General features: G+C 35.6%; 1 non-coding gene across 1 annotated transcript; it reads left to right on the forward strand.

Moving 5' to 3' along the window:
- Positions 1-3,951: 3,951 nt before the first annotated feature.
- Positions 3,952-4,055, forward strand: LOC124886811. The gene has a single exon (XR_007044218.1). It is a non-coding gene; the product is annotated as a small nucleolar RNA R71 (small nucleolar RNA).
- The last annotated feature ends 5,267 nt before the right edge of the window (positions 4,056-9,322 follow it).

Genomic DNA, 9,322 nt, shown 5'->3' on the forward strand with positions numbered 1-9,322 from the left:
GCTAGCTACCACAGAATCCCTAGTACACCAAGCCTGGCTCTGTTTGGTCATTCTATTCAGTATGTCTGAAGAATCTTAAAAAGAAAGGTCAATGAATGAATGACCTACAACATTATCTACAATTGGCTTGGTCACAGAGTTAAAAGCTCTGTACAAAGTATCCATCAAGTTCAAGTCCATTATATTATGGTTTGGACATTATTTCATCTTCTTCTTGAATCTCTCCCAAGTTTTATGCAATGCTTCAGTCAGAAGCTGCCTAAAGTTACTAATTTTGTCCCTCAATTATACCCTTCTGGAGGGTGGAAAGAACCATTATAGGAACGCCTCTTTCAACTGTCTCCAGTTGGTTATAGAATTGGGCTCTAGCTTATTTAACCACATTGTTGCCTCCCCATACAGAGACAATGGAAACAATATCAACCGGATCCCATTCTGTCTTACTCTCATATTATCAAAAAAAATTCAAATGGTGATAAAGTTTACCAAGTGCATGTTTGGATAATCACCAAGCAAGCCTCTAAAAAACCCCTTCAGATTCAAGAGTTGAATCATAGTATATGTTATGCTGAATTTTTCCCCAGGTGCCAACGGTGAAGGAATGATAGCACCCATTGCACCTGCTCCATCCATTCCTTTGTCGTCATCATCAACCTCATAATGGATAGGCTGTTGACCATCCCTTCCTCTGACTGGACGGTTTCTATTGAATTTTGTTGTACTAGTGCAGTAATTTGCTCAGCTCACCTTTGGTTTTGAGGATTCAGTAATTTCTCATCACCCAAGTCTTCATCATCAGGGTTTGGGTGATGTGCTTATTGACCCTGGTTCTGTATGTTCACCTGAGCCCTGTCCAAGGCTGCCAGTCTATCAGCCTCTTGCTGTTTGGCCATTCTCCCGATCAGCTGAGGTTTTGAATTAATTGGTAATAATGGTTCTGTGGAACTTCTTATTTTTGGCGTAAACAACCAGGAACCTGCAATAAACAAAAACAAAAAATAAATGTAAATCTAGGAAACCTAAATAATCATTAATTAGGGCATACAACTTTCAGTTTACAACCGTAATCCCCGGCAATGGCGCTATTTTTGATAATGCTCAAACTACACTCTTGAATGGATGTAAGCAATCGTTGTCACTATAAAACCCAACTAGGTCGGGGTTGAATCCCACAGGGAATATGGTGTGAACTCAAGCCATTTGCTATTTAATTAATTGATAGTTTAACATTTCTTCAAATGGGGGTTAAAGTTTCACAAATAATTGTTTGTCACTTTAATTTTGATGTTTGTAATCAAGGTTTTATGAAATAACTATAATTATGCTCACTAGGGCTTACGGTACATGACAGATGCTAAAGGTGACTTAAGATTCTCATGGTGGTTAGGATAACAAGCTATATTTATCAATGATATACTCAAATGTCTCTTAACCTATTTAAGCGTCTAATTTCCTAATCCTTTCGGACTTCGGAAATCGCTATTCACTACCTAGATTTTACCTCAGGTTCATCAACTTTGTTATAGTGTTGATTATTAAATGAAGTATTTCCCAGTCCCTATTGATAATTCACTTCATACTGTTTATGATTTCTTTCTCAAGCAAATCAAAGTAGGTATGTCTACTGTTTGCAACCAATAGACGTTAATTAAAATCTCAGAATTATCAAGAAATCCTAACACCTATTAAATCTTGTGTGTTTAGCACATCATCATGACCTAACCCTAGATCCCATAATTCAGGTTAACAAAGTTTAGCCACTCATGATGCAAAGAACGAAACACATAATTGAATTCATAATTGAGAAGATTAACTTACAGATAGGAATAATAATTAGTGAATAGTAGATTAGATCACAAAGGAAAATCCCTAAAATAATTGTATTATTTGAATCCAAAATGATAGAGAAAGAAATATCAGAAAATATTCTCCAAGACTCAAAAGTATCAAACTCTCTTTAGAATAATAATGATGATTAATGAATTTCCATAGAAAAACCTAAAAAAAAGCTTTAAATAGTTCAACCTAAACAAGAAAATAAAACTAAAGTTGCAGCTTTTTCTCGAAATAGACGATGACATCCATGATAGCTTATCAGGAGTCTGATGGCTTATCATGAATGTCGTCAGCTCCTCTGTACATTTGGCTTCTTCTATCTAAGGATGACAATAATGTTGATGCCTTATCAACAACCCTATGGCTTATTATAAACGTCATCACAAAAATGTCTTCAACTCTTATTCTCTATTTAAGGATAATGACATTCATGACAACGTATCATACTTTTGATATCATATCACTAGATGTTGTCATAGCATTCAACTCATGCTTAAGTCTGACGATAACTATGATAGACTATCATAGGGCTGATGACTTATCACCGATGTCGTCAACCACACTTCTCTTCAGATTTCTCTAGATTTCAACTTCTTTTCTTCCATTTTTGTTGGTTCTCTATTCCATCAGCTTAAATTGTAAAATCATACATAAACATATCAAAAATGACAAAATTTTCTTAGGTCTTCACAATTATTCTTGGTTAAAGGTCTTAAATGTGTTAGCAATTGCTCACACATCACAGACCTAGAAAGAGACATTTTCCTACAGCAAAACAAATGTAGTGGGTTAGGGACTCCCAAGACCCATCTTCTGGTACCAAGATATGCATATAATATTTATGCTAGCCCCTAAGTTACACAATCTATGAGCACTGATGGTCTGCTCTATAGTGATTTGCAAAGTTAAACTACCTGGTTCCTTTAGCTTCATAGGCAGTTTTTTTGAATCTTGGATGTGCACTCCTTAGTAAGTGATACTGTAGTATATTCGGTCAACCGGTTATTGTTTTCCACTATATCCTTTAGGTATTTTGCATATTTTGGGTCACTCTATAGAATATCAATAAGAGGAAGATTTACATGAACCTGCTTTAGAAGATCTAAGAACTTCTTGTAACTCATTTTTTCTTGATGCTTCCTTTCCCTTTGAGGGAATGGTAGGGATAGAGTCTTATTTTCTTTATGAGTTTAATCACTTGTATCTTTTTTTCTACCCTATTCTCTTCGTTGACCTTAGGATCATCATTAGTGGTTACAGGACTAACCTGCTTAGATACTGCCTCCTCTAACTGCAACCTACTCCTTGTTGTCATTGTATTTAACTGCTTTGGATGCCTCAGTATTTTTAGGTAAAGCTCCTTAAGGTCTTGTATTATGTGATCCTGCAATTTGACTAAGTTACAACTCTAGATTTCTCGTAAGTAATTATTGACTCTTCAATTCTACTACAAAGTACGCTTGTTGAGTCTTTACTTCTGCTGCAAACTATGTTTGTTGAGCTAAAAGTTGCTTCATCATCTCCATAATATGACTAGCTTGAGTAGTAGCCTGATTATTCTGATCCTGCTGTTGATTTGGTTGCAATGGCCCCTTATACTAATTAGTGTTCTGTTCCTGATTTCCACCCCATGAGAAATTGGGATGGTTCCTCCAGTTAGGATTTTATGTGTTACTAAAATTCTGCTATCCCCGACAATTCAAATTCCCTATATATTTGAAAGAATATGTATTATCCGTACAAGCATTTGCTGCATGATCACTACTTCCACAAACCTCATACTAAGAATATGCCTGATGGACTGCATTAGTTGTTACTTCTACTTGTAGAACCCCCAACTTTATGTTTTAAGATGAGTAATTATATGATTTTGCATTGCTACAATCTGCGCTTGTAATGTAGTAAATTTATCTACATCAAATACCCCAACAACCTTATTAAGAGCACTACTCGAATTAGCATGCCAATCAGGATTCCCTTGTGAAATCTGATTTGGCAATGTTTATAATTCTTTATGTCTTTTCAAGAGCCTGCCCACCTACTACTAAATCCAAGAGAATCTTGTTGTTTGGCTCTAATCCCTCAATGAAAGTATGAACAAGAACATTATTAGACTGATGATGGTGAGGGAAATTTTTGATCATGCCCTTAAATCTCTCCTAAGCTTGGTAGAGATTCTTTCCTTTCTGTCTGAAACTCAGAATCTCACTTCTCAAAAGTGCAGTCTTCTCTGATGGAAAGAATCAATTAAGGAACTTTTGAGCTAGATCTTCCCATAAAATAATGGAGAGTGGTGGTTCGGCATGTAACCACCTCTTTGCTTCCCCGATTAGAGAAAAGGGGAAAAGTGTTAATCTGATATATTTAGAATTCACTCCTTCAGGAATGTAAGTATCGTGTATTTCTAGGAAGGTATGTATATGTTGTTGTGGGTCTTCATGTGAAAGGCCATAGAATTGCCCCCACTGAATTTAGCAATTGCACCAAATTCTGCTTAAATTCAAATCGACCACCTAGATCGGGCTTACGAATACTGTTAGTCACATGGTTCATGAATGGGATTTCTACCTCACAAACAGGTCTAGCAGTTGGTTGAGTAGGAACAATTGGGATAACTGGAGTTGGGACATTTCTGGCATTTGGTTCGATAGGGTCATTTGGATCAACTGGATGAGCCATTTGAACCTATTCATTGGGATATTGAGCTCTTCACCTTTGTTAAAATATTAGTTCTGGTTATGTAAAAGGCTCTACGAACTCTTTATCTCTCGCCAGTCCTATATTCAATTAATCTTCCAAAAATTCAGCTACTAAGATAAAGTCATTAACACTTAAACTTTTTATCAAAAACCAAACATATAGCAATTTACTAATTCTATTAGTCCCCGGTAATGACGCCAAAAACTTGTTATGACTTAAACGCACATGCAAATGCACATGATCATACAAGTAATATAGTGACTTACACAATCAAATATCATTCCCACGAAGACTAAGCAACTAGAAATTCAACTAACTTTTAGTTTTAGGTTATAGAGTATTAAGTGTTGAAGAGAATCAAGATGATTTGGAGTTTAAAAATAAAAGTGTAAATTAATGAATATAAAGAATAATAAGTTGCGATAATCACAAGCAAGCAAGGTTTAAACAGTAATGAAAAGAATTCTAGGGTTAATGCATTTCAAACAATCATACAAGTCTCTATTCTTGTAGCAATCTAATTGGCTATTGGGTTGTTAATTCGCAAGGTTTATGCTACGATCTTGGTCTCCCGACCTCAAATTTTCTATCTATCGAATATTGCAGCTACTACTCCCGTAGAAATACAACAATTCTTCTAGATTCATGAATTTATCTTATTGCAATTGAACCAATCAAGGCTTCTAGTTTTATTCCTATCCTATATGCTAATTCAAATCCCTTATTTCATAAGAGGATAAGAACCTTGCTCCTTAATTTCTTTGTTTTATCGTACGATTCTCCTTCTGGATTTACCCAGAAATATAGATTAATTCTAATAGTGGCCACTCATCAATATAGTAAGCTCAAGAAATTAAGAACAACCCAGATGATAATCCAAAAAGAAACTATTATAAAGAATATCAAAGAGTAATCATGTTCTTGGCCTCAATCCCAGAACAAGGGTATTTATCCACTCATGTTTAAATTCAACATAAAAAATAAGTAATTAATCATACCCAAAATACATTTTGAAGTAGAGAAGTTCAAAAGAAATAATAAGAACCCTAAAAGAGAGAATTTTTTGCTTTTCTGCCACTTTTATGCTTGCAAAAGAGTTTGGAATTATGCTCAGGTGTTCCTTTTATACTTGGGAAAATTTCACCAGATCTAGACTCATGACGCGATGAATCATGATTCGCGTCAATAAGGCCATCGCATCATGTCATTATCGCATTGATACACTAGTACTTCTCTTCAAAAATATGACTAAGTTTCGATTCACAACTATGACACAACACATTGACATCACGTTGTGTCACTAGAATTACTATCTAAAAATTTAACGAAGTCACCAAACTCACTGATCGATGCAACACGTTGACTTTGCATTGATGTTATGGAATTTCCTTCTAAAATTTTGGTAAAGGCACATATTTTACTGGCCGACACAGTGCATTGACTTCATATCGCGTCACTGAAATTCACACTAAATTTTAAATCTCATAAATCACACTTTTCCAGTTGCTTTCTTTTATTTTTTCTCTCGTTCATCTACGCATATTCTTGGACTCGATAAAAAGTGGTATTTCATATCAACATGATTAATTCAACACCATTGATAAACAACTTCTTCATAATGTGTGTCCAATTTTAGTTTAAATCCCTTGGAAATTTACCCTATATCACTAATCACACTAGTTAGCCACGAAACATAATTTAGGTCACATGAAATATAATTAAAACAATTTTTGTTCTAAAAAAAAATCCAAATATGGGTAGATAGCAGTGTTTGAACTTATAAATACGCCTAAGATCAGCCTTAAACACCATGGCTGGCTCAATCAAAGCGGCCTTACCCACTTCAAACCAACAAACTGGCAATCTACATCTCCGTTCGTAAAGAGCCTCAAACAGAGCCATCTGAATACTAGCATGGTAACTATTATTATAGGCCAACTCAATCTATAGAAAATGCTCATCCCAACTACCTTTAAAATTAAGAACACATACCCTTAATATATCCTCTAAAGTCTGAATGGTCCTTTCTACCTAACAATATATCTGCGGATGAAAGGCTGAAATAAGATGAACTTGGGTACCAAGACCCTTCTGAAAGGCTTTCCAAAACTAAGAGGTAAATTGAGTACCCTATTTGAGATAATGCACAAAGGAACTGCATGCAATCTAACTAACTCTTTGATATACAACTTAGTATTATCTTTGTCATGTCTTTTGGGTTGACTAATGCCCCAACGGTATTTATTGATATTATGAACTTAGTCTTCTATAAATTATTAGACTCATTCATTATTGTACTTATTGATAACATCTTGGTGTATTCTAAGAGTAAGGAAGATCATACTGATTATCTCCGAGTAGTGTTACAGACAATTTAGGATCAATAATTGAATGCTAAATTCTCTAAGTGTGATTTTTGGTTGAATGGTGTGACCTATCTAGGTAATGTTATGTCTAGTGAAGAAATAATGGTGGATCCATAAAAGGTTGAGGCGGTTAAGAAGTGGCCTAGACCTATGACTCAAATCGACATTTGGAGCTTTTTGGGCTTGGTTGATATTATAGGAAGTTTGTGGAGATCTTATCTTCTATTTCTGCCCCATTGACTAAGTTGACTCAGAAAAAGGTAAAATTTCTGAGGGTAGTTTATGAAGTTGAAGAATAGGTTGACTTCAGCTCTGATTTTGACTCTACCCAAAGGTACTAGAAATTTTATGGTTTATTGGGATGCGTCCCGTATGGGAATGAGTTGTGTGTTAATGCAGCATGGTAAGGTTATGGCCTACACTTCTATACAGTTAAACATTTCATGAGAAGAATTGCCCAATGCAGAACTTAGAATTTCTACTTGTGGTTTTTACTTTAAAGATTTGGAGCCATTATTTGTGTAGAGTTTATGTTTACATCTATTCAGATCATAATAGCTTGATATATTTACCTAAAAGGAGTTGAATCTCAAAAAAAGGAGATGGCTCAAGTTTCTCAAGAACTATGATATGAGTCTTTATTATCATCCAGGTAAATCTAACATGGTTGCTGATGCTCTTAGTAGGTTATCTATGGGAAAATTATCTTATGTGGAGGAGGAGAAGTGAGAATTAGTAAAGGATATTCATCGATTGACTAATCTTAAAGTTTGTCTCTTAGACTCTAAGGATGGAGGTGTGATAGTGCAAGAAATAGTAAAGTCATCCCTTAGTGCTGAGGTGAAAAAGAAGTAGGTTTTAGACCCTACCTAGATGCAGATTAAGGATGACGTAGTCTAGAAGAAAGTAATGGTTCTTGACATTAGTGGCGATGGTATCTTGAGATACTAAGGTAGGTTGTGTGTCCGCAATGTTGAGGTTTATGAGAGAGGATCTTAGCTGAGGCTCATTAGTCAAGGTACACTGTTTATCTTGGTTCGAAGAAGATGTACCATGATTTGAAAGAGATCTATTGGTGCAATAACATGAAGTAAAATATGGCAAATTTTATGGCCAAGTGTATGGTTTGTTAAAAAGTGATGGTAGAACACTTGAGACCTGGTGGATTTTCCCAAGAGATTTAGTTGCTCGAGTTGAAATAAGAAATTATTATTATGGATTTTGTTACTGGTGTTCCGCAGTCCCGCCATCAGTTTGATTCAATTTCGATCATCATGGGCAAGATGACTAAGTCTGCTCATTTCCAACTTGTGAGAACTAATTACTCTGTTGAGGATTATACAAAGCTGTCCATTCAAGAAATTGTCAAGTTGTATGGTGTGCCTATATTTATTGTATTAGATCATGGTCCTCAGTTCTCTTTGTACTTTTGCCATTCTTTCTAGAGAGGTTGTGAACTAAGGTGAACCTTAGCACTACTTTCCACCCTCATACGAATGGACAAGTGAAGAAGACCATTTAAACTTTGGAATATATCCTAAGGTCTTACGTATAATAATAGCTATCACACAAGCATTGAGATGTCTCCTTTCGAGGATCTTTATGGTAGGAGGTGTATGTCTCTTATTGGGTGGTTCAAAGTTGGTAAGAATAGATTGTATGGTCTCAATTTAGTTCACCAAGCCATGGAGAAGGTGAAGGTGATTCGGTATAGGCTTAAGACAACCCAGAGTCACCAAAGGTCCTATGTGGATATAATGCTAAGGGACTTGGAATTTGATATAGATGATTTGGTGTTCCTGAAGGTGTCTCCAAAGAAGGGAGTGATGCGGTTTGGAAGGAAGGGAAAGATCAGTCATTGTTATGTTTGTCCATATCAAATTTTGAAGTGAATGAGAAGTATAGCTTCTCAGTTCGATTTTCCTCTAAGCTTGGATTCCATTTATGTGGTCTCTCATGTTTCTATGTTAAAAAAGTACGTGGGTGATCCTTTCTTGGTAGTTCCTTTGGAGAGTGTTGTTGTTTTGGATTCCTTATCCTATAAGAAAGTCTCGAGTGAGATTTTGAATTGGCAAGTCCATCGGCTGAGAACAAAAGATGAGGATTCAATAAAGGTTCTTTGGAGGAATCATAAAGTTGAAGAAGCTACTTAGGATGTTGAAGAGGACATAAAATCCAAATACCTATTCTTGTTCCCTATTTTGGATACTCGTGCTTAAGGTACGTGCTAATTGTACTATCTTTATTTTCTAACTTTGTTAGAGGATATTGTGATTTTCTCAACATCTTAGTTTTTTTTCTTTGTTAAAGGTAAGTGTGGATGTGTTTCTGCGTTAAATCAAGCTAATGGATGCCTTCACCCATCATTAGAGAATAAATGATCCTAAGAGAGGGAATTTGATGCCCCAAGAGTTAGCTAC

This window comes from Capsicum annuum, chromosome 8, assembly GCF_002878395.1.
Source record: "Capsicum annuum cultivar UCD-10X-F1 chromosome 8, UCD10Xv1.1, whole genome shotgun sequence".
NCBI classification, from domain to species: domain Eukaryota; kingdom Viridiplantae; phylum Streptophyta; class Magnoliopsida; order Solanales; family Solanaceae; genus Capsicum; species Capsicum annuum.